The sequence below is a fragment of the Eptesicus fuscus genome, chromosome 23, assembly GCF_027574615.1.
Source record: "Eptesicus fuscus isolate TK198812 chromosome 23, DD_ASM_mEF_20220401, whole genome shotgun sequence".
Lineage (NCBI taxonomy): Eukaryota > Metazoa > Chordata > Mammalia > Chiroptera > Vespertilionidae > Eptesicus > Eptesicus fuscus.
Window position 1 is genome coordinate 15,429,446 of NC_072495.1, and position 25,353 is coordinate 15,454,798.

Below are 25,353 nucleotides of genomic sequence, written 5' to 3' on the forward strand. Positions count from 1 at the left end.
AGATTTCTGTCACTCTGAAGAGCGGGCCCCGTTGGGTTTGGGAAGGGCGGCGTGTGAAGGATGATGGGGAGGGGGAGAGCTGTCAGCCCCTCGCTCACACTGGACTAAAAGCATGTAATTCACAACTTCTGCAAGCCCGGGGAAGTTATCATTTGAAAGTTGTTGCTCTAGAGTGCCTTGACAGCCTAACAATACGAACTAAATCTTCCATTCACGCCTCTCCAGCAAGCAAGGATTCCAGAATATGCAGTCACAGCGGAAAAGGGCGCTAAGTTCCTTATTTGTTGTTGAAACTCCCAGCCAAGGCACGCTGCTCCGCTTACCATAGAATCGTTTTCTGCAGACACGTGAGGCCTCTTCCTAGGCCTTCTTTCTGGACAGCACTGAAAACATATTGTGTGCGAGTCCCGTAGGGTCCCTCCAGAATGTCCGATTTCCCACGTTTCCAAGCTGTAGCAGGCTTTCTCTCACTCGCTGGGTGAAGGGGCTTGCAAACATCCCAGAAGTGGGAGCGGGGAACCACGCGGAAAAACAAGCCCTGAGATCGCCTGTGACCAGCCCCGCACCTGGGCATCGCCGGCATTTTGGAGGCGGGTTGAAATCGAAGGCATTAACGTGGAGGAGGGGAGACTGGCTCCCAAGGAGAGGCTCAGGAATGGCTCATAAAACGGACATCTGTCGGAGGAGTAACTGCAAGAGATGAAGACCGCATGGGCTACTGAGTCTGAAACGGCAGATTAATCAGGGAGGCTGAGCAAGAGAGAGCAGTGTCCGCCTTTCGCGGCGGTCCTGGCTGCACCCGGAGAGTGGTAAGGCTGTTCTGGAAGTTGTCGTAAGTCCCCCAAGCCCCATGCCCTCTCCCGGACAGCTGCGGAGTTGGTGTGCACAGTAATGAGCCACACAGCCCGTCTGACTAACCCCATCTGCTCCCTTCTACTGGCTACCCAGTCTCCCTGCCTGCACCACTAGGCATGCGCTGGCCCTGCTGAGTGTTTAAATCCCTGGTTCTAAGCTCCTGCTGTGGCCAGGCGCTGAGAAGCCAGCTGTGTCCGGCTTGATCGTGGCTGTGTCTCTAGAACCTTGCAAAGTCCCTGGCACAGAGCAAACTCTCGATAGGTAGCAGTTGACCATTTGGATGGATGGATGGATGGGCAAATGAATGAGTAAGTGAATGGGAACCAGTCAGTGTGTGTTGGACCAGAACAATGCTGGCTACAGCTAAGTCTTCTTTCATAGCCCTCAACATGAGCAACGGACTTCTCCAATCCTGAAAGAAGTCAGAACAAGCCCTCAACATGTTAGTTTACAGTCAAGAGGCTGTTTCTGAATCCAGCCCTCCCCCGGCTTCAGCAGCACTCCCGCACTGATGATGACCCGCTGTAGACCTCCGCTGTCACCGGTAAATACGAGAATGTTCAGGCACTTCCAGGATGGGAGAATTTCCACTCAGTTTCCATGAGAACCATTTATCCTGATGATCAGACAGAATAGATTCTGCCCATTAAGCAAACAGTTTGTCATTTTATGCCGTTTAACCTATTCTTTCTATTGTGATCATAAGAGAAGACCAAAGACCTTTACTCTCCCTCCCGTGGAGAATGACTGAAGAATGACTTTCCCTTGCTCATTTATATCGAGTTGTGTGTGTGCCAGGCTCTCATTAATATTGTTCTGAAGATGCAGCTGATGTCCATGGTGGCAAGGCCTCGGGGGTGGGGTGGGGGGGAGCATGCTTCCCGGGCCACCGCTGCTGGTTCAGGTAGCAGAGCTCCTCCCAGAATTTCCTCGCACTTTCTGGAAGGACTTCCTGTGCACTCCGACGGCACTCCCTGGTGATGCTGTCAAGTGTCCAGAAGGATGTTCTCTGCGTATCCTTCCCACCAGGCAGGTAAGCCACCGCGTCTACAAGACTCAATCCTGTATCCCTGATACTCCGCATGCGCGTAACTCCACGAGTGCTAGCAACCATTTGATCACTAGATTCCAACCTGTGGGACTGCAGATGAGAAGTGACGGATAGTTTGCTCTGAGGTTGGGTCTCTGGCTGGAACTTCAAGATCTTTTGGTTGGGATGAGCAGCTATGCCACTGTTTTACTGAGACCTAGGCTCACACATCAGCCAATACAGTTCAATCAACCTCCATTGTCATCCAAGTTCTGAGGTGGGCGCTGTCTCTCGGGGCCTTCACCTCAAGTCTGATGGGAAGCTGGGGCTCTCATTGGGGTCCACAGCCAGGTGGGACCCCACTTCAGAACACATGGGCAGATCAAGGCAGTAACACCCGGGTCTCCACTTCATTAGCCGCAGCCACTGTGTGTCAGGCCCTGTTTTCCCCACTTCAGACTCATCAACTGACTTCCACCACTGAAATGGGACTTGCCCCTCCTGTAATCATGGCAAGACATTAGGGAGGCAGAAGAAGTTTAGCAAAAATAACTCAGCCATGGGTTTGAGCAGAAAATAACTGGCCTTAAGGACTGTGCCTGCCGACTTAGGACTCACGGAGATGAAGGCATTTTCAGCCCGTTTCCCTTTGTGGCTGGAGCATTCACAAGGCTCTGGGATTCTCTTCGAAATCATTAAAAACACACTCATTAGTCCAAAGGCCCTCTCACCACTTGTGTACGAAGGAAATATAAACATAAAAAAATGGGGGGCCCTTTGGTCCCTGTTGCTCTTGCTCCCTGGGTAGTCCCACATTTATCTCCTCATCACACATTCACACTGCCCGGCTGATGTATTTGATGAGAAAGTGGTAAGTATTCTAGACCAAACTATGACCTTGAGGTATTGCCCACCTGACTTCCACTGCAGTGAGTGGGGCTCCTGTCCCCCCAAATGACCGAAGAATGAATTCCTTTGCTCATGTGGAGCTGAACATCTTCACAACCACCTTGACTAACACTATCCCCTTTGCCATGAGGACCCCTGACCACATTATTATTGAGGTGCACATACATGACTATGTGAGCTCTTATTCAGAATCTACAAGCTGATCAAGCAAAGCCAAGCCAAAACAAAACAAAACAAACAACAAAAAAAAAGAGCGGGTTCTTTCAGGTTACCTTCCTGCAACCACACCCTCAATTTAGAGCAGTGGTTCTCAACCTGTCTAATGCCGCGACCCTTTAATACAGTTCCTCATGTTGTGGTGACCCCCAGCCATAAAATTATTTTCGTTGCTACTTCATAACTGTAATTTTGCTACTGTTAATGAATCGTAATGTAATTTTGCTACTGTTAATGAATCGTAATGTAAATATCTGTGTTTTCCGATGGTCTTAGGCTCTACAGCAGCGGTTCTCAACCCACAGGTTCGCCTAAGACCATCGGAAAACACAGATATTTACGTTACGATTCATAACAGTAGCAAAATTACAGTTATGAAGTAGCAACGAAAATAATTTTATGGCTGGGGGTCACCACAACATGAGGAACTGTATTAAAGGGTCGCGGCATTAGAAAGGTTGAGAACCACTGATTTAGAGGGTTAATCACTGACACGGAAGCACCTCCACCTGTTGACCCCTTCCTTGGGTAGCCTTACAAACAGGGATGTCTACTTGGTGGTGTGTTGGCTTACAGGAGACAGACAACAAAAACCTCTGGCTTACATTTGGTCATTCTTCTCTGGGACTGTGAGGAGCAAGTGGCCCTTATGAGTTCATTTCCACAACAACCTTGAGCACAGTCTGCTTCCCAACTGAGTCCCTTCTGAGGCACCAAGCTCCCGGCTCCGCCACTGACGTGACTTGGGTCTAACTCTTGGTTCCGGGTGGAGGGGACAAGGCCATGGAACCAGGCAGACCCTGCTTCTGTTCTTGGCTCCTAGTCCTCTTCTTGTGTGACCTCAGGCACATGACCAGCTTCTCAGAACCCTTAGTTTACTTCTCTGTAACATGGGGGAGGGGTAGTGCCTATTTTTAGTGAAGGTACTGAGGGAATGAAGAGGACACTTTTTGAAAGCACATAATACCTGACATGATACATGGGAGCTGTTAGTTTTATTCTAAGATCTATTTCTTGTTCTAGTTTCTTTCGATACAGCTCTTATCAACTCTCAGTAAACAAAAGCCACAGGATAACAGCGCTTTTAACTGGCTTATGTAAGGTTCTTACAAAACCCAAAGCTGAGCTCACCCACCCAGGAGAAGAAGAATTAGTGCGCGTTTTGAATATTAATGCGTAGACGACCTCCTTCCTTGTTATGTATTTATATTCAAAATGCCGCAGCTAGTTCTAGTGACAATTAAAGAATCTTCAACAATTTATAGAAAAACAGCACATACAGTTTGGAGATAATTGCTCCATGGGATTCTTATGAAAGGGTGAGTTTTCTATAAATATAGTTTGGTGATTATCACTAGAGCTACTTTGTAAAACGAGAAAGCAGGTAAATGACAAAAAAAAATGAACAGTCTTTATTCCTTATCATTCAAATGGCTGTCAGCTCAATTACCCCCAAATTGCACAGACAATAGCAAATTGTCTTTCTCCTTTGGGGGAAAGACTTCTTTTGAGCTTGTTTCCTGAGGTTTGGTGAGGAGTCCATTGTTTGACAAGCCCACAGTATTACAGCAGCCGCTGTCCTCAGGAGGGGGCCGATGGCAGGGTCCACTTCTCTGTGTGCTGGATGCTTTGCCTCCTTCTGAATGGAGTGTGTTAGAGTGTGTTGCAAAGTTAGAGAACCCACAGGAAGTCCCGGCTATGGTTTCATTTATAATCCCCAATGCCAAATGTTAAGGTCAGACCCCAAGTCTGGACCTGCAAACCAGGGGCCTCCTAAGAGCTCACAAGGTTTCAGGGACGCTTGTCAATCTCCTCCTTTCACCCGCCCCTTCATGCACCCCAGCAGGGAGGTCAGCGCCACACGAAAGCAATTCTACGCCTCTTCTGGGCTCCAAGGCCTGCTCTCCATGTTGTTACAGACGAAAGCCACTCTGGGGGCTGCGAGAGGCCCACCACAATCAATAATCGTCCAGGAAACAAACTCCGAGAGAAATCAGCGATTTATTGAAAAGGCACCCGGGAACGGCGTCCCTTCTAATCACAGGCTCGGCACCTAAGGGGAGGCGCTGAGCAGAGCCTCCTTGAACAAACATAGATAAACTGGGCACAATCAAAAGCAGTTACAGGGAACATGCTACGTGGCGACAGGGAGAGCCGGCTGCATGCAAAACAGGGCTCAGGTGAAGAGCACGCAACTGCAGGGTTGCAGGGAACAAAAGGACCAACCAGGGGAAAGTCAACACTGCTCAAATGAACAGGGGAGAGGAAAAAAACACAAACAGCTGGACCATCCATACAGAGCAAGAACGCCAAGTGCATGCAACAGCGCAGCTGAAACCAGAGGAGGCGGAGCAGATGAGCAGCTCACACTGGGTGAAGATGTTTACGTTTGCATCTGTCGACCCGCAAGGGAAGGAACTGAGGATTTGCCTGGGTCTCAATGGGTTTCCACGGAGGATGTGGCGTGCTAAGGGTGCTGGCAGTGGCAGCGCCAGGTAGCAAGAGCTGGTGGTGACTTAGATGACATTGCGGGCCACGGGGTGCAGGTGACCCAGGGCCTCTGCCTCCTGGCCCCCAGAGGCAGAAGAAGATGAGGTAGCAATGCTGCTTGCTGGTCCTATTCATGGAGGGGCCAGAGGGAGGGATGGACCAACTCTGCCCACTGCTCTGATGTCCTATCACTGGGACCATGGCATCAGTTACCACCCAACCTCCCCTCCCCCAACCTGGAGGAGACACTCGGCTCTCTCATTCTTCTGGTCGGAGGGGCAGCAAAATGACACGCATGCAGTGACATGCAGAGGAGCAATCAGACCCAATGTCAGGTCCCAAAGGGATGGCAAAGTTTCCCTGAGCTCCCTGTTCTGAGATCCCACACTTGTTCCTGTCGGGACACATAGAAAATGACAATATTTTCATGGAATGAACAGGTGATAGGCTATGTTTCTGAATTTGATTCTCTGGGGCTCTGACTGTGCCACCTCACCCTGTTCTGAGGGCTGAGGGGTCATGATATTGAGCCACCAGACACCCACAAGGAGACGCTCTGACTTGCTCACCCAATCAGTCCAAGGGTGCAGACTCGGGTCTCGGCGCCCCTTCTGCGTGGCTCTTCGCAGGTGCCTGTCATCATGGCTTCAGCAGGAGGAGACCCTGGAAAGAGCCCGGGCTGCCTCAGGGACAGTCACTTGCTCTACACAAGTGTGGCTCCATCTCGCTGAGTATGGGAACCTTCTGAGGAGGCTGCGACTCAGCAGACAACGGGCACGGCAGCTCTCAGGTGGGCAGGAGCATCTGCCAAGCGTCAGCTTGTGAGGCGAGGCCATGTGGCGAGGGCAGGGGCACTGCGCAGCCGGGGAGCAGTCAGCCAAGTGCTGATGCAATGCTTCCATCCTGGGGGATGGAGGACGGCCTCCAGCAGCAAAGAGGCACCGATTATAGACGAGCTCTTTGCAACGGCTTTTGGTTCACCATGACTTAGGAAGGGTGAGCCACGAAAAAAAGTCAGTGCTTTTAGGAAGGCAGTGTGGCCCAGTAGGAAGAGCTCAGTTGGCTCTGGAGGAAGGCAGAGGGCACTGGGATTCTGCCTCTGCCATCTACTGGCTGTGTGGCTTTGGGCAAGTTAGCCAACGTCTCTGAGCCTCGGTGTTCTCACCGAATTATGATGGCATCTCCCTCACAGAGTTGCTGCATCTATTAAGTAAAAGCAACTGGAATGCCGGAGGGTTTCAATAAAACGTTAACTACTCCACTTGGCTATGTGAGTTGTATAAAGTAGACACTGGTTTGAAGTGTGTGTGTGCGTGTGTGTGTGTGTGTGTGCGCACGCGTGGAGTTCTAGTTCTTTAGACTTACCTGGAGTCTTAAGAAATGCTACAGAAAAATACATCCTTGTTGATTGACAGGACTCCCCCCATTGTATGAACTCTACTCAGTTATTACAATTGCTGATTCTAGGTCTGCCTCAACCTAGAGTCCCATCACTTGCTGTCTGGTTCCCAAATTCTGCAGAGATTTTTTTTATCCATTCCACCTCCTTAGCTAGGAACCATTATTTATTAGACTGTGCGCCTCCCAGTGGCAGAGAACGTGTCCTGAGACACCAGCCCTGGTCCAAGGCCTGATCCATGGTGAACACTCAATACGCTGTTGAACTGAAATGAAGAGGAAAGACACAGAGTGCCTGGTGAGGATGTGTGAGCACCTTAGGGATCTAGACCCCCACCAGCCCAGTGGGAGGGGGAGAGAGGCGGGTCCTCAAGCCCATGACGTCAACAGAAGAATAGCAAGAAAATCTGAGGGTCCGAGCATGCTGGGAAGCCTGGAGTGATGGGCAGGTCTGCCAGGCTCAGGCCTGCCCACAGGGCTCCCCTCACTGTGCACTGTTCTCTCCCAGGTCAAGGGCACTCTAGTCCCCTTTCTGAGTCCAGGTCCAGCCCCCCGTGCCGCTCAGGGCAACACAAGGCCATGGGAAGCAACTGCCTGACATCGCTCCACCCTGCCTGTCACAACAGAACAACAGGAACATGCATTTCGGGCATAATGAGGTGTGGACGCGCAGGGGTGGGCAGGCGTGTTGTGTGAGAGGCTGCTCTTTCCTGCTGCTTGTCTCTGGCAGGATTGATAGATGGGTCTTCCGGGCAGATTCCCAATTAGACACACGCAGCGCCTGATTCAGAGCCCTACAGCGGGTCTCCTCCTGCACCTACAACAGCTCGGGTCAGTGGGAGGGGCTCCCGCTGGAAGACTGCCTGGAGCATCTGGTCCCCATAGGCCGCTCTGAGCATAGGGTGAGAGGGTCAGTTGTGCCAACCCGAAGGCCTGTCCAAAGGATTCCACCTGCAGACGGTTTAACTAGAGCCTTCGGCCAGGTTCAGAACCAGCTAACAATTCTCCTGTATGGCAGTGGTTCTTGCCTTTGGCCTGTATCGGCTTGATCCAGAAGGGGGCTGAGATGATCATTATCTGGACCCCACACCAAACACCCAGAGTTGAGCACTGCACCTGATCGGGGTCTAGAACACCTGGGTTCCATTTGACCAGAGCTGACTAATTAAAGGACTCATTTGAAACACGTTCAAAATATTTCCAACAACTTTTTATTCTTTCACTAGAAGCCCGACGCATGAAATTCGTGCAAGGGGCTTGGCCCTCACAGCCCCGGCTGCCTTGCAGCCCCGCCCACTGGTCGTTCTGGAAGGTCATTCCACCATCCGATCCAATTAGCATATTAGCTCTTGATTATATAGGATTCATTCATGCTATAATTTTAGAAGTTTACTCTGTACAGCCCACTGATACAGTCAGAGCTGGGTACTGTTCTGAGGGTACACCCATGAACAGTGCCCCATTTTACTCCTGTGGTAATTTTCTTTAACCTTTTGCACTCAGATGTTGAGTGTGACTCGACACGGTTAGCATCGGTAGCAGCTCGAGAAAAAAGCAAGCTAGTGCAAAGGGTTAAGACAAAGATGACAGATAGCCACTGGGCAGACAGAATGCCGAGTCGGGATGCCGAGTTTCAGGTTTGGACTGGCCCTGGAGGCTAGATGTGCTCCTTAATTTTCTGAATGGAACTGTATAGTAAATCTCTTACACTAAGAACCAAGCTGAACTGAAGGTAAAACAAGTCACTCTGCAGACCCAGATGTTCCTATCAAACACCTGGGCGGCTAATCCCATGGGCTTCCACGATGCTCCCCAGGGAAACACTGTGGAAGGTGTGGCTTCTGTCCCAGGTCCATCCGGGGAAATATGAATGGAACCCAGGGGTAGAGATAAATAAGACACATGGTTACGGGGTCCTGCACTTAAGAAGCGTAGGCTTTTGGTAAAAGAAGGGAACACATTTGGAGCCGCTGGGCAGGCTTCATGGCGGGCAGGTGCAGGAGGAGGGGCAGGGAGGTTCTGATAGATGGAGATGTGGTGAGAGGCCTCTGGGAGGACAAGTACTGAGCAGAGGCTCAGCAGGCAGAGCAGGCAATGAGGGGCAGAACGCCAAGTGGCCAGGGCATGGGGCGGAGCCAAACAGGCCTGGGTTCCAATCCTACCTTTGTCATTTATTGGCTGTTGACAGCTTACTTATCCCCATGTTTTAGATGGAAAGGAAGTGTCAGAGTGGTGACACATGCCTCAAGGGGTGTCTCTGAGGATTAAAGGTCCCATGTCTCAGGAGTCAGGCCTGCTGCCCAGGCTCAGAGAGTGGCCCCTGGGTCGCGTAGCGATGCCTGTAGGAGGGGAGGCGGAGCAGCTGGGCAGGCCCAGCTCCGAGGGCTGGGAGGTGCCCTGCGGGATAGGTGTTGAGTTTTCTAGGTCTGAGACACCTCGGGAACACATGGTGTTTTTAAAAGAGCTCCAAAACACTCCCTCTTGTCTCCCCTGGGACGGAAAGGGTTGATGCACTGAAAGCGTTTGTAGCTTCGCTGTGAATGGAGTCCCCTGATCGCCGAGTTGATTATCAGAGACTTCACTGGCTATGAGAAATGTTGTTTCTTCAGTTCTCGGGGGACAGATAAGCGAGCAATCCCGGAGGGTTCTCCTACAAAAGGCCCCCCTCTTCTGCCAGGGCCGCAGAGCTGGCAGGGGGACCCCCGCAATGCTCTCCCCTCCCCCCCGCCCACCCTAAGTTGGTAGAAAGTTACATTTCCATGTGTGGGTGGAAAGGCATAGTGATCATTCAAGTTCACTTCCAAACAACACCGCTGCCCTTGGGAAGGGCTTATCTGGCCATTTTCCAGACTATTCCTGCTTCTTAGCCTGAGCCCATACAATTTTCAGACGGAGTAGCATTTGGTGTGTGTGACCTTGGAAAAACTATGTAACTAGCATGACCCTCAGTTCCGTCATTTATAGAGGAGGAGACAGAATCAGCCCCAACGTATTGGGTGTGACAGGCACAATAATGTCCACCCCCCCCCCCCAAAAAAAAGATGTCCATGCCTTAATTCCTGGAATGTGTGAATGTGTTGTTACATGGGAGGGAGAGCCGCTGACCTTGAGATGGGGAGAGATCCTGTGTTATCCAGGTGGCTCAGTGTCATCACAAGGGCCCTTGGAAGTGAAAGAGGGAGGCAGGGAGTCCCTGTGAGAATGATGCGGGTGAGGAAGACTCGGCTGGTCAATGCTGGCTTTGAAGATGAAGTTAGAAAGCCACGAGCCAAGGAATGTGGGCAGCTCCTAGAAGCTGGCAAATGCACGGAAACAAATTCTCCCCTGGAGACAGACGAAGCGCTGGGCCCCTGGGCCTGCATCACTCCAAACGTTCTGGACTCAGCTAGCATTTGCTGAGTGTCTACTCTGCGGATTGCATTGTGCCAGCTGCTTTCCTACTGGCGATTTCTTTCGCTCCTTCGAAAACAAGCTACGCTTCACCCACAGAGCCGGGAGGATTTGGACGGCCGATTGAAAGGGGCTCGTCTAACCTCCAGGGCCTCTGCTTTCCATCCCGGGCTCCTCTAACTCGGGCTGTGTGCCTCTGTTTCCCTGACGGGAGGCAGACGGAACGGCCTCAGCAGCAGTGCGGGCTGTCTCAGACGTGTGCATCCTGGGAGGATCCTAGGGCGCTTACAATCCAGGTCAGAATGGGCCCCCAAGTGAGCTCCTGTTTCTAAAATGCTTTGAGCTTCTCGGAGAACAGAAGCTATTTAACTCCCGAGCCTGGCAGGTCCCTCTGGTGGGTCCCTGCTTTGTCACTGTGAGCACCAGGCCGCTGCCTTGGATAAGCAGGGGCAAATCAGTCTCCAGGGTTCTCTGTCTGCTATCTTTTCAGCCACAATAAATTAATTTTCACAAAAAGAAGGAACTTAACGAAAGAACTGAGTAGGGAAAAAACCAACCAACTTGATAAGCCCGCAACGAAAAACAGAATTTCGGCTGCTCCCAGGCCGAAGGCTGACAGCCGGTCCAGAGGGGCAGCAGTCCAGGCTCCCTGGTGCCACGCAGCCTCCAGGAGGCAGGGAGGATGGGCAGGGACCAGGTGCAGAGCAGGGGTGCCAGGCTGGAGCCACCTGTAGACATTTTGGATTCATGAGCATCTCTCAAAATATGATCAACTTGATGCTAATTGAAGCTGAAAAAGCCCACACACCCAGCATGTGAGCAGCTGACTCCAGGGCCCCTGAACAAATTGTTTTCCCTTTTCGAGCCCATCCTCCTGCTCTCCTCAGCTCCGCGGGGCTTGCCGGTGGGGACAGGGCTGGGAAAGGGAGCACAGGATTCTTCTTGGCACGGAGCTGTCAGAGCCATCCCCGAGCACACCAGCGGCCCCGTCCCAGCGGGAGGGAGACAGAACAGCGTTCACATCCCACAAGCTGACGTCTGCCTGTGCAAATGGACTGAGGAGCTCACAGCCTTGATCAGATTCACACAACATTTAGGCAGGGCCTTCCTGTGACAGGTGCTTTCACGTAAACCATCTCATTCGTACTCTTGGCAACCCTGTGGGGCAGGTATGATGCTGCCTAAGATTTGTTACGAAGGCCATTTGTTCAGAGAGGGTACATAACTTGCTCAAAGTCACTCGTCTAACCCTGGGAGGTTTCCAGGTATACATATGGGCCTTCTGTCTCTTGATCTAGTTGCTTCCCACAATCCAGCAGACGCGTAGACTGTGGCTCTTGGGAGACTTAATCAAAACAGGGCTCTCCGGTATGAATTACCCTCAGAATTATGTTTAGAGTCTGAACTTGACCCAGAACAGGAATTCCTAAACTTGCCAGTCCGGGCACGCTGCAAACTTCTCAGAATAGACTTTTCAAATATAAAACAAAGTCTAGAGGATTACAAAAGAAAGCAATTACTCTGAAATACACTTGTAAGAATACTAAAAGACAAGGCTGTGTAAGGTAAAGTATGTGCTTCTTTATCAACACACTAGAGGCCCAATGCACGAAATTCATGCAAGGGGCTCGGCCCTGGCAGCTGCGGGGCTGCCTCGGCTTTGTCCAGAAGGTCGTCCGGAAGGTTGTTTGGCCATCTGGTCTAATTAGCATATTATGCTTTTATTACTATAGATGGATAACGGTATCAAGCAAAGGTCTACAAACTATTGTAACAGTGACAAGTGTGAGCCATATTTTGAGATTTCTGCATAAACAGCGATGTGATATGAAAACATCTGAGATTTTAATTGGTGACAAGGTCATGGGTAACTGCTGTTACCACAGAGACTGCTGTCTATATTTATTATTATAGGGAATACTACAGTCCTGCTAGAAGTCACTGAAAATAAAATGTGATTTTCCCCCATCCCACTGGGCGCCCCGGATTCCCCCAGGTTAAGCACTCTACATCTGTTTATACATTTAATCCCCATGACAACTCAAGGAAGTAGGTACTTTTCCTATCCCCATTTTACAGATGAAAAAACTGGGCCACAGAGAAATGAAAGCCAATATCATACAAGGTCATTGTCCTTGAAATGGGTCATCCATGTCTCTTCCTCTAAGTGGGGACTCTGCAGCCTCTTAGGAAATACCCTTTGAAGGAGAATCTTCCTTTTGGGTTTTCCCCGGTTGGGTTCAGCCAGGTGCATTTTGGGATCTGAGCCTGCCAGACCTCCTCTGCCCAGGCCTCCCGGGCAGGGGCCCACTGGGAGGATGACCCGTGGTCTCCAATGGCCCCGCCCATGCTAGGTGGTGCTGCCTCCTGCTCTTACTCGTGGGTCTTTCCTGTTCTTCACCTTCTTTCCTAGTCACTCCTACAGAGGTTGGAGAGCTCTTCCTCCCCAAGGCTGGTTAACTCCTAGGCACCCTTCAGATCCCCCTTAGAGAAGACTTCCCTGAATAGAGACCTACCCACCCATTACATTCGTCCCTAGCTTGAAGGCCTCCTCTTCTCAGTACCTAATACCATGGCACAGGAATCCTATGTAATAAAAAGCTAATATGCAAATTGTCCCCTAGGGAGTTCGACCGACTGGGAGTTTGACCACTCGCTATGATGTGCGCTGACCCCCAAGGGGTGGCATGGAATGAAGGAAGGCCCCGATCAGCCTTGATCACTGGCCAGCCCTAGGGACCCTACCCATGCATGAATTTCATGCACCGGGCCTCTAGTATCTATCTATTTTGTGACCATTAAGTTAACACCATTTCTCTTGCTAGATAGTGAGTGCCATGAAGTGGGGACTCTGCTTGGGTGATATCACCCTTATATCCCAACCTCTAACCATATGCCTGGCCCGATGCTCAGTAACTGCAGAATTAATGATTGGAGAATAAATGAGTCACAGTCCTAAAGATCTCATATGTTTCCTCACTATGATTACTGCCTTACCTGACCCCTCCCACGTTATCGCATGACCAGTCACTAACTAGATTCCTTTACAGCTGTACATTAAATCGGTCCCTTTGTCTCCCTGGCCTTTGGGTCCTCATTTCTTTCCTCTCCTCTGAATTTCCTCCAGCTTTTGTGAACGTTATTTCTGCTTTGAACTTCCAGGATTCGAATGTTCTGGGAAATATCTGTTTGAGGTGTCTTGTGACATCGTTCAGCAGGTGCTGGCTTCCTTCCAGAGCAGTGGGTATGGGCTGTAAAAAGTGGGAGTCTGCAGGACGTCAGCCCGAGGCTGTTAGGATATGGTGGGGAGAGGGGCTCACCTTTGTCTGGTTTTGGGGTGCTCTCCATCCACGCTATCTTCAGTTTTGTCTAGATTTTCTTGTTTTACTGCTTGGCATTTAGATAAATAAAAGAGATGAACCCAATGCCATCCACCTCTTTATGCCCCTGAACATTAAGAACGAATTCAAGGACACAGGCGACTGAGGGTCTTCCAGACCCGGATGCCTCGTTACATTCCTGGTGCCGGGTGACCCTGATTACAATAAACGGAGAGAGAACTGCTCCTTCTGGGCGTGAGGGAAACAGTGATGCAATTTAGAGGCTATTTGGCATTTGAATCAGTTTAACAAAATGCTTAGAGATTTCTAAACCACTGTAAAGGTCTGACTGCACCGCTACATAGGAAGGCATACCCCAAAGTGACAGCTTTAAAGGGAATGTTTGCTTTTAGGTACGTGTCATCCTTGACTTGCACCTGAATTTAGAGGGGTGCCAGATGTGGGAAGGAGCCCCTCAATCGCAGGTAACAAGAACAACAATTTTCGTCCTGTTTTTAACTGAACTACCGCAAAAGAAGAGCAGGCACTGCCTTGCAAAATGGTCTCCCCTGGACCAACTTCCAATAAAATATAGAATGGTCAGCGGCTTGGGCTTTAGAATTTGACTGACTTGGGCTCAATCCTAGCTGACTTGCGACTTTGGGGATCCTCTCCTATTGAGTTCCCCATCTGTACAACAGGGAGAGTCCTAATTACCTTAAAGGATCAGTATGGGCATTGGATGAAATAAAGTGTGCAAAGCATTCAGTCCAATGCATGGCCCGAGGTAAACACTCAGGAAAAGGCAGTGATTTTAAAAATGAGTCAGTCATCCAATGCTTCACCACGTATCCTGGTTTATACGGATAGTTCACCGAGTGTTTTACTACACAGGACCCGGGTCATCCCGACAGGCACCCAGTAGAGCAGACTTTATTTTTCCCATTTGGCCTTGAGAATAGCCAGGTGACAGGACTCGCCTGAGGCTGCATAGGCAGTGCTGGGAGAGCTGTTCCAGAGGGCAGCTATCCGGGCCTCCAGGGGGCACCTTTCCCCACAATTGCTCTTCTCTCTCCTATGAAGACATCTTGGAAGTCATTGCACCAAGAGTCTGGATTTCTTAGACTAGGACAGTTTAGAATGAAATGAGATTCTAAAACTGGGAATGGTTGTCTAATGTGCTTTGTAAATAGCAGGGCCAGGACAAGGGGGAGGCCCAGGACAAGGGGGAGGCCCCAAGGCAAGCCCCCGCTCCCCTCCGCCCTGACATTGGACATCCTGGGTGCTCACAGGATGCTCCAGCTGAACCCCAGAAAAGGCAGAGTCCAAGTCACAAGATGAGCCATCTGGTGTGAAAATACATCCATTTGTGTGTGAGTTGCTCATGACCTAACAGCCTTTGCCGATCACCCCAAGATGACAGCAGATCTTGATCACTCTTTTTAGTCATCCACTAGACTCCACAGGCAGTAAGAATCCAGGGCAGAGGTTAGAGTAAGAGATTTGACTTCAAGGTGTGATTTCAAGAGCCTCAAGATTCCAACTTCCTTACCTATTCCAGTGTTACTTAAAACTCTTGCCTTGTAGGTCAATTCCTGCATTGGGAAGACGACTTGTTCATTTGTGCACTGACACAGTTAATAGTTATTTACTTAAGAAATAGTTGATGAGAAGTACTGGGTGCCAGGATCAAGCATTGGGCGCTATGATGGAGGCAAGATCCGGGAAAAGAGGTAAGAACAGATACCCTTGACGCAATTGCAGTATACACAGGAAGACAAGAAACGCACAAGTAAAAGGCTTCCCCATGAGAAGGCAAAATATGATTAATCCTAAATGCGTAAAACAGAGTCAGATGTCTGCAATGGGAACTGGGGAGGGAGGGTTCCAGAAGGATGATGTTGCCCCAGTGGCTTCTGGGAAGAAGTTTGGACATGAGCCTTTTAAGACGTGCATGGTCTTTCCAGTGTATTTTACTAAACATGCAGAACCGTCCTTTATCTAATTTAACGTTTTTTAAATTGATTTTTAGAGAGAGAGGGAGGGAGAGGGAGAGAAAGAGAGAGAAAAACATCGACGTGAGAGCAAATGTCAATCAGCTGCCTCCTGCACATCCACTACCAGGGATTGAGCCCACAACCCGGGCAGGTGCCCAGCTGGGAATCGAACCAGCAACCCCTTGGTGCATGGGATGATGTCCAACTAAGTGAGCCACACCAGCCAGGGCCCTTTTTTTCCCTTCCAGACTAAGCATCTCAAGGTACAAACAAGAAAGCCAAGAGTATGTCCGTGACAGCCCCATCAAGAGCTCAAGCCCCTGGCTGCCTTGCAAAAGGGACATCCTGTTACTGGTGGCAATCAAATTGCGGGTTTGCTTGCAAGTCATTAACGAATTAACAACCTTTGCTAATCACTCCTGGTTGATATTTATCCTAGGCACATTTTCCAGGACGAGTTCCGTCATCGACGCTGGCAGCTCCTCAGCAAGTCCCACCAGCAGCTGCAGACATTCACTAATAATATTTTGTTTGGGTTCCCGCTTGCCATGTCCCACCCTCCTGTTTCACAAGTAGGTACAGCGTCATTACCAAGCGGCACCCACAGAACGGAACACAAAGGCAACGTCGACATTTTCAATGAAAGCAGATGTTGAGAAATGCCATTATCCCAGGCACGCGACAATAAATGGCATTAACACTTCGAAGTGACGGCTCTCTGAATTGGACTGCAAGGAGCGCCCATTTACAATTAAATGAGGGACTTATCCTTTCGCGTCCCTGGATTCCACAGGTGGCTTGGTGACAGTCATTTCGTAGTGTTTTGATTTCAGTGCAGCTGTTCTGAGCCAGCTAAGCAGGGATTGGGCGGGCAGGCATTGAGAAAGGTGTTGGTGCCAGATGCACTCATTGTCTAACTGCCTGGATGCAAAACTAACTTAGCATAGCAGCTGAAGTGAGAGAGCTCTTGAAATGACTTCTTCCCGAACAGCGTGTCTCCCGGCGCCGGGAGCGGCATTATTGTTCATGTCACCACTGTCTGGGGCCTCCGTGCATCCTGTCATCCCGGTCCTTCACTACAGCGTCAGGAAAAAAGATCACATTATAACGACGGGAATATTACTTCATGGTCAAAGAGCATAGCCACACACATCTGCACATCTGTGGGTAATACCACCCTGGGTATTATTCCATCAAGACTTTACAGATGCTGCCCTGACCGGTATTATTCCATCAAGACTTTACAGATGCTGCCCTGACTTTACAGATGCTGCCCTGACTTTACAGATGCTGCCCTGACCGGTTTGGCTCAGTGGATAGAGCGTCGGCCTGCGGACTGAAGGGTCCCAGGTTCGATTCCGGTCAAGGGCATGTAATTTAGTTGTGGGCACATCCCCAGGAGGGGGTGTGCAGGAGGCAGCTGATGGATGTTTCTCTTTCATCGATGTTTCTAACTCTCTATCCCTCTCCCTTCCTCTCTGTAAAAAATCAGTAAAAATATATTTAAAAAAGACTTTACAGATGCTAAACGTGGCATAGTGACAAGGAGCATGGGTCGTGGATCAAACAAAATTGGGGTTGAATTCGGGCACTGCCCTGTGCTAGCTCTCTGGTCTTAGGCCAATCGTTTATTCTGTATGGGCCTCACTGTCTGCATCTGTAAAATGGGGAGAGTGATATTCACTTTGGGCCTGTTGGGTAGGTATCGAATACCTGACATGACACTTACTGATGGCTCTTGGCATAAGCTCAATTTTGAGATCAGCATTTCCCTATCTATCCACCCTCACCAACATAATGCAGGGTGGGCAAAAGTAGGCTTATGGTTGTGAGTATGTGAAACACAGAGTTTATTCTTGTTTTCTTATTTATTAATTATTGTATTATCTTCCATAGGAAAACTGTAAACCTACATTTGCCCCAGCCTGTATTTTAGGAGCAGAGTGATGGCTAGAGAAATGTTGGACTCAATAAAGTAAGTCAGGGCACAGTTTTCTTGGAGGGTCTGCTCATTATTTGTTACATCAATCTCTCCATTCATCCATCCTCCTCTATTCTGAATAGCCATCTAGGCTATTGGGTGACTTCTACCAGCCTGAAAGCATTGTCTTGAAACTTCCCCACTGCCAAATAAATAGGTCTATATAATTTGAGGGTCCAAGGCACCTTAGAAGTCACCAATGCAACACTCCTTAACTGGCTCTACAATTGCTAAATGTGTCCCTAAATAATGTTTACCCCAGACTTACATGTTGGGGTTATGGACCACAGAAAATATGTATTTTCTGGTTTGTTTGTTTGTTTTATGGATTCTATGCCTGGAATATTTCCTGAGGGGATCCTTATGCCTTCCTACTAAATCAACAATCTCATGGTGTAAGTTGAGAGAAACAATTTGAGGTGATGGTTAGATAGAGCAGGTGGTCAAAGGACTAATGACAAGTCCATACTATTGGCTGAGAATTTGAAATGTCTTGTTACTTGTAAAACATAGAAATTGCCTCTATGGCATATAACTGGTTGGCATGCAGATAATAATGCATCTATCTATCTATCTATCTATCTATCTATTATCTATCTATCTATCTATACAAATACGATATACTCCTTAAGTCTTTCTATTTAATTTGTTTTATATTGTTTAAACCTGGGAAATGCTAAAATATTACATGTTATTTTCCCATCAAATATTTCTGCATTTCCTTTTACATAAAGAAAAAGAGCTGCATGCCCCAGATTCCACCGGAAGTGGGGGGTCAGAATAGGAGGGTGGGGTGGAGTGATTGACATGCTCGCCGGCGTGTTCCGCATCATCGTAGGTACATCTGCTGTGGGATAGATGCCTCTCCGTTGGCTCAGTGCCGCATGAAATGACAGCAAACAGCACCTCCTAATGGAAGGCCCAGGGGTCAATGCGTGTTTGTTTCGGAAGCACAGCTCTTGCAATGATTACACGCTCAAGAGGTGAATGGGATGGAGAAAACAAATACACAAACATGTGGAAATGACAGTTGCTTTAACATAAACCTGTTTCTATAAGGAGATCCCTGCAAGAGCTTGTATACAAGGGCTGTCCTCCTCCCTCCCCCAGGAGCTATTCTCAGAAGGAGAGCCTGAGGCCAGAGAGATTCCAGAAGAACCGCCTCCTTGCACGCTTGCTCACAGCTCCCACAGCCAGAGCGCATCTCACTGGGGTAGAACCAGATCAGAGTGAAACTCGTGGTGCCAGGACATGACTCTCGCAAATGCACGCTCCCAGGTCGCCCAGGTAGCACTGGGCTTGCATGCTGGGGATGTCTTAGTGAGCAGATGTGACAAGTAGGGAAATAGAAAACCTCTCCCTTTGTAGTTGGGATTCTTTCTCACACCCTGACACTTCAAGGACCTAACAGCCTTGTGTGTGTTTCTGTTTGGTGTACGGACCTCACATTCCATTGCACCCGGACCTGCTCAAGTGGCTTCACCGTGGTGCACAGATAGGGCTACGTTAGAATGATGTGGGAGGCCTGCCCTGGAGCCATCCAAAGCCGAGAATTCTGAGTTTCAGGCGGCCACGCACCTTTAAATCACCGGAATGTGCCCACGTGCGACTGTGCGAAGACGCTTCTCACTGCTGTTATCCTTTTAATAGGATCGTTCAGGTCATCTGATCTGGTCCCCGAGATGCTCTGCTCCCGCTATTTCCAACAGAAGTGATTTGTCACACAGCACCACCCTTCCTGCTGCAGAGAGCACGGGATGGAGCTGGCTTGCTCCAACCTGGGGCCCGAGCTTCCCTTTTCTCTGTTCTGTGTTTTACTTACAGAGGCAATGAGCCCTCAAAACCAGGAAATAGGAACACCCTCATATTTCGAAAAGGCACACACAAGTGCAAGGTCAAACATTATGGCGGTTCTGAGACAGGCTTGCCCACTGCAGGGCCACGCAGCTGCTTCCCTGCTGATGGATAGATGCATTTAATGACCTCTACCTGCACAGCCTTTGCCATGTGAGCTAAATGTGGTCTCATCTACTCTTCTGTGGGTCCCATTTAATAACCACCCTCTTGAATATCAGCAGCATTCCATTCGGAGAGCCATAGAACGCATCACAAAAGTGTCTCCTTGCACTGAAATATGCAAATTGGAATCCCTTGGGGAAGACAGTTGGTGACACGCTGCTGTGCTTGAAGAAGGTGTGCCCTCACACCTTTATCCCTGAGCACGTGTGTCTCCAGGTAGAAGAACAGGGGCTCTCCGCCATGTTCAACAGACCCCGACTTCAAGTCATACCCACATCGCCCCCTATTCTTGAGCTTCACATTTCTCCTTGTTTCTCCTTGAGTTTCTCCTTGCTCCTTGTTTTTATGGGTCTGATTAGGTCTTATACTCCTGACAATGGCGTTCAACCTATATGTGACACTAGACCTGTGAGGAAGAATTAGCATCCTCTGCTTCCTGGGGTTTTATTCCCTTGGAAAGCTCCATTTCCTTTCAGCCTTTAGGGTCCACCCCATATTTCTTTCCACGTCTATTGTCCTCAGTGTCTATTCCTCTTAAGCACCCACCCAAAGGTACAACTGTTTGAGAGACAGTCTGTTTTCTGTCTATTTAAGATTTTTTAAAAATGTTATGGACCAGGGGAAGCCGAAATGCAACCATTAAATGGATGGTTATATATAAACTAGAGGCCTGTTGCGTGATATTCATGCAAGAATAGGCCTTCCTTCCCCTGGCTTCACTCCCGGCTGCCGGGGAGCCCGCAAGTCCTTGCTCCCTGCTGTAGCTCCCTCCGTCGCCCCCCCTCCTCCTCATAGCAGGTGTCCTGCCCCTCCCGGCCACTCTGCGCCTGCATATGCAAATTAACCCACCATATTTGGCAGGTTAATTTGCATATCCACTCCTGATTGGCCGTGGGTGTAGTGGCGGTACGGTCAATTTACATTTTTGTCTATTATTAGGTAAGATAGTTTCAGATTGTGGTTTGAGGTTGGGTCACCTATAGTCATTGTAGCCACTTGGTAGGGCCTCGTGATCCCATCAAATGACCGCCTAGTATAAGGTGGGTGTTGAGGCTGCCATAGAGCACATGGCTGGGGTCACTTTCTCCAAAGAGTTTAGCAAGCAGAGGAGGTGAAAGCTACAGTGAAACCACTCATTGGTATAATAGTCAACACCCCATCCAATTTGGGGCTCAGAGGAAAGCTCGAGTCATAGATACAGCGTGGAAATTACTATGCTTTCGGAAGCCCCATGAATCTGCTCCATCAGACACTGGCTTTTGGCAGGAGACACAAAAAGCTGATGACACTGTAGATCATCTCAGCAGCTCACTGCTGAGGAAAAATTAAAAATTAGATCACTCAGGGGCAATTTGAATGCCATTACGGAATATTATTTTGAGATGCTATCTTGAAACACTGCCAATCCAAGAGTCTTGCCCCATCCCAATGGTAAAGAAACAAGTTTTCAAGACAGGAGACTCAACAACCCCCGACTTGCAACCCTTCCACCATAGACACCATGACCGGCAGCATGGCATGGCCCTGCCAACGGCACCCTCACGTGCACAGCTGGCAGAGTGCCCCTAGCTGTGCCATCATGCCAGGCACACTGGGAACATGCCACAGCTGGCACATAATTAGAAGCTCAGTGCAAGCAAATCATTGCATTATTTTTGCGATCCATCCTGCTGATCATGCTCAGAGCATAGCAGCTCCATCCACATGAACAAACAGGACTGCAGATCGTGGGGGGAAATCAACAGGTGCCCCCAGTTGTGCGTTTCTCTGGGGCTTCACTGCCACTTCTCGACTTCTTTTTAAAAAAATATATTTTTATTGATATTTTACAGAGAGGAAGGGAGAGGGATAGAGAGTTAGAAACATCAATGAGCGAGAAACATCGATCAGCTGCCTCTTACCCACCCCATCCTGGGGATGTGCCTGCAACCAAGGTACATGCCCTTGACCGGAATCGAACCCGGGACCCTTCAGTCCACAGGCCGACGCTCTATCCACTGAGCCAAACCAGTCAGGACTCGACTTCTTATATTTTGTTTGAGGTTTTCTGTTTTTGCCATAGTGGAATTCTCTAACCAAATTCCTGTGATGGATTCTCAGTGAATCTCCTGCAGACTCATCTTGAATCACATCACCACACGAGGAGTAATATGAAACAAGGAGTAGCTGCTTTACCGCTGTTCCTCTGGGGGTTTGGAAATCATGTTCTCCTAGAAACATTGGCAGGCCCAGAAAGGGGTGTTCTTTGACCATTCGTGTAAGTTGAGATGTGGCCATGAATTTTAGAGGTTGATAGAAACTTCAAGAACTGTGTGCTGTCTTGCCCTTGGATGTGAGGGAAGCATTACATTCACCAAAGTAAATGTCATCCAGAAAGCCAAAGAGAAGCAGCCGGGAAGGCTCAACTCCTTACAAATCCAAACATTTCCCCCAATCAGATGGGAAAATTCAATCCAACTAGTATTTATTAACACCTGTTATATGCTTGAACCTGTAGGATCTGAGTGTTAGAGGCGGAATGAGAATTCAGTCCTCAAATAACAGTTTCACCACAATGTGGATGAGAAGTAAGAGTGATTCCCGCTGGGGGCCCTGTCTGAGCGGGGTTTGCATGTTTTCCCATGTGTGCATGGGTTTCCTCTGGGACCTCTGATTTCCTTCCACATCATGAACATGTGCATGTGTGTATGTGAACAAAGGGGCAGGACTCAGCTGTCCCAGTCTGAGTGAGTATGGCTGTGGGAGTGCCCAACGATGGAAGGGGGACCTGTGCAGGGTGGGTCCCACCTTGCACCCTGAGCTGCAGGGAGAGGATCTAGCCCCCTTGACCTTGAACTGGAATAAGCGAATGATCTTACTTGTTTTTATTCATTTTTCTTAAATGTATGCATGTCTCACATTTATGTCAATGTTCATTATTAGAAATGTCTTGGGTCTTTATTCGGTGATTTTTTTTGTGTGTGACCAGAAATATGCCGTAGGAACCTAACTCTTCTGTATATCAAGTAACCTAGGACAGTGGTGGGCAAACTCATTAGTCAACAGAGCCAAATATCAACAGTACAACGATTGAAATTTCTTTCGAGAGCCGAAAACTGACTTCTGCGCATGGGCCACGAAGTACCAATCGCACTGTACGTGCGCGCCCGCACATGGTATTTTGTGGAAGAGCCACACTCAAGGGGCCAAAGATCCGCACGTGGCTCGCGAGCCACAGTTTGCCGACCACTGGCCTATGGTAAAGTTGGTTTTATAATATGTTACTTTGCTTAAAGTTGCAGTTCCCAAGAACACATCGATGACGCAAATGAGGACTTTGCTGTACAATACAGTCAACGCAGACAGAGGCAGGGACAGAGCGCCGTGGGGCGCAGAGCGGGAAAGTGGGCTCTGCCTGGAGACATGCACTTTGCACCAATGAGCTGGGTGCTGACGGATGGTGCTGGGAAGAATTCAACCTCGCCCCCAATGAGGCCTGGCCTTTTCCAGCGACTGTTTGCCTGGGGACTTCGCTTCACCCTGGAGAGTCTAACAGTGGGATGTAGGGTGGGGCTCCGGGTGCAGGGCTTTAGTGGACCTGGAGGCTGAGGTCCACCAGGTGAGCCATCCGTTCACCAGTCAAGCATCCCTCTGCATTGGAGCCCCATTCAAAGTTTCTACTAAACTCTCAACACCGAGGCTCAGGTGAGCCCCATGGCAGTACTTAGAGTGTCTTGTGACATGAAAGTGACACAGGAGGGTGACACATCCTGACACCATGGGAAGAGAACGGCGGAAGCTCCGCATTGCTTCTTCCCCAGGTTTGCCCTGTGCTGCTCTTTCCGTGGCTGATTTTCATCCTTTTTTCTGTAATAAACATGGATCACCCTGGCTGAGAGGTTCAGTTGGTTGGAGCATCATCTCGTGCACCAAAAGGTTGTGGGTCTGACTCCTGATCAGGGCACATACCTAGGTTGTAGGTTCAAGCTCCAGTTGGGAAGCTTTTGGGGAGGCAACTCACTGATGTTTCTCTCTCACATCAAAGTTTCTCTCTCCCTCTTTCTCTCCATTCCTCTCTCTTGGAAATCAATTCTAAAAAATATACCCTAGGGTAAGGATTTAAAAATACACACATCAATCACGAGCATAATAGCTTTCAGCGAGGTCTATACATCCTTGTAGAAAAGGCTCAGACCCGAGGGCGGTTTGGGGAACCTTCCTGAACTTGCAGCTGATGTCAGAAGTGAGGTGGTCCATTGTGGGGACTGTTCCCTTTAAGTGGACAGTTGGTCTAACTCATACAAGAATGAATGGAAGTTTGGTAGGCAGAGAATAAAGGTGCCACCGACTAACTATTAAATATGATATCTTGAGAGTTCTTGCCTGTTACAAATCCCGACTGCAACAAAGCCTTGATAAACAGCCTGTGTTCTCGCCACCAGGATTCCACGGCCCGGGATAAAGATCTGAGCCGAGCAGATATAAGGAAGATGAACAGACTGGCTGAACTTAAGTTACACCAAATAGTTCAAAAAGTCTTTACGGCACTGACAATCTGCTTAAAGACGCCCGTGCGAAACTCCTAGTGGGATGGAGTTGTTTTTCTTTTCTTTCTTTTCTTTCTTTTTTTTAAACCTCGTGAAAGAACATGGTGGCAAGGAACCAACTTCCTCTTTGAGCATATAGACTTGTGCAGGGAAGGAAAAACGTTCAGGGATTTCTCCTTGACCTCCTCATTGCAAAAGGGGTCACTCGCTCTCCTAACGCTGAGTCATGACCTCCGAGCGCACAAGAGGGACATTGTCCAGGGGAAGGACACTGGCAAGTGTTTCCGGGCAAGATGTGACACAGGCCCCCTCCTCCAGGGGCCATGCAGACCTCAGATATGCTTACAGGACACCCTGTGCTCTTGTAACAGCACAGCTAGCTTATCTGTGTAATTCCCCCCGACAGACCTTGAAATCCCTAATAGCAGGGTGGGTGTGTCCTTGCTTTAGTTTTCTCAGCACCTCAGACATTAATGGACCTGACATAGAGAGGTATTCAGTACGTATTTTTTGGTTAAATGAATAAATGAATAAATGAACAGAACAACAGCTATAGAGTAGTGTGGTGTAGAGGAAGCAACGGAAGTTTTGGAGTAAAAACAAAACAAAACAAAACACGGGTTCAAATCCAATCTCAACCTTTAGCCTTTTGCACTCGGATGTCGAGTGTGACTCGACACGGTTAGCATTAGAATAAAGGAATCGAGAAAAAAGCAAGCGAGTGCAAAGGGTTAATTGGGTGAATAACTTTGTCTAAAACCCAGTATCTTCAACTGTGAAATGGGTGTTATCTAACCAGCCCCGTGAGACTGGCCATACTTAGTGCAAAAAAAGATAACTTCCAAATATAGCTCAGATCACATGTAAACTCCCCCCCCCCCACACACACACATGAAAAGCTCTGATCCTCATACAAAGGATGCTCCTAGACTCGGAGTAGGGACCTATTGGTGGGTTGCATTCTCATCGTTGGGTAACTCCATAATGACTACAAGGATCTCCCCTCTAGGACTTGGGTCCCTCCCACCCTTTCCCATCCAAACGATCATCAAGGAGTCATCCTGGTGTGAACATATCAAAGAAACGCAAAGAGTAACGGTCTCACCGCCTCTGAACCGAAGTGCAGGCAGGCTAACTAAAAGTAATCTTATAAAAAGGGTCAGCAACCTGACAATGGTATCTCCATGGCAAGCCATTGAGATGAAAGGTGATTCTTTGTCAA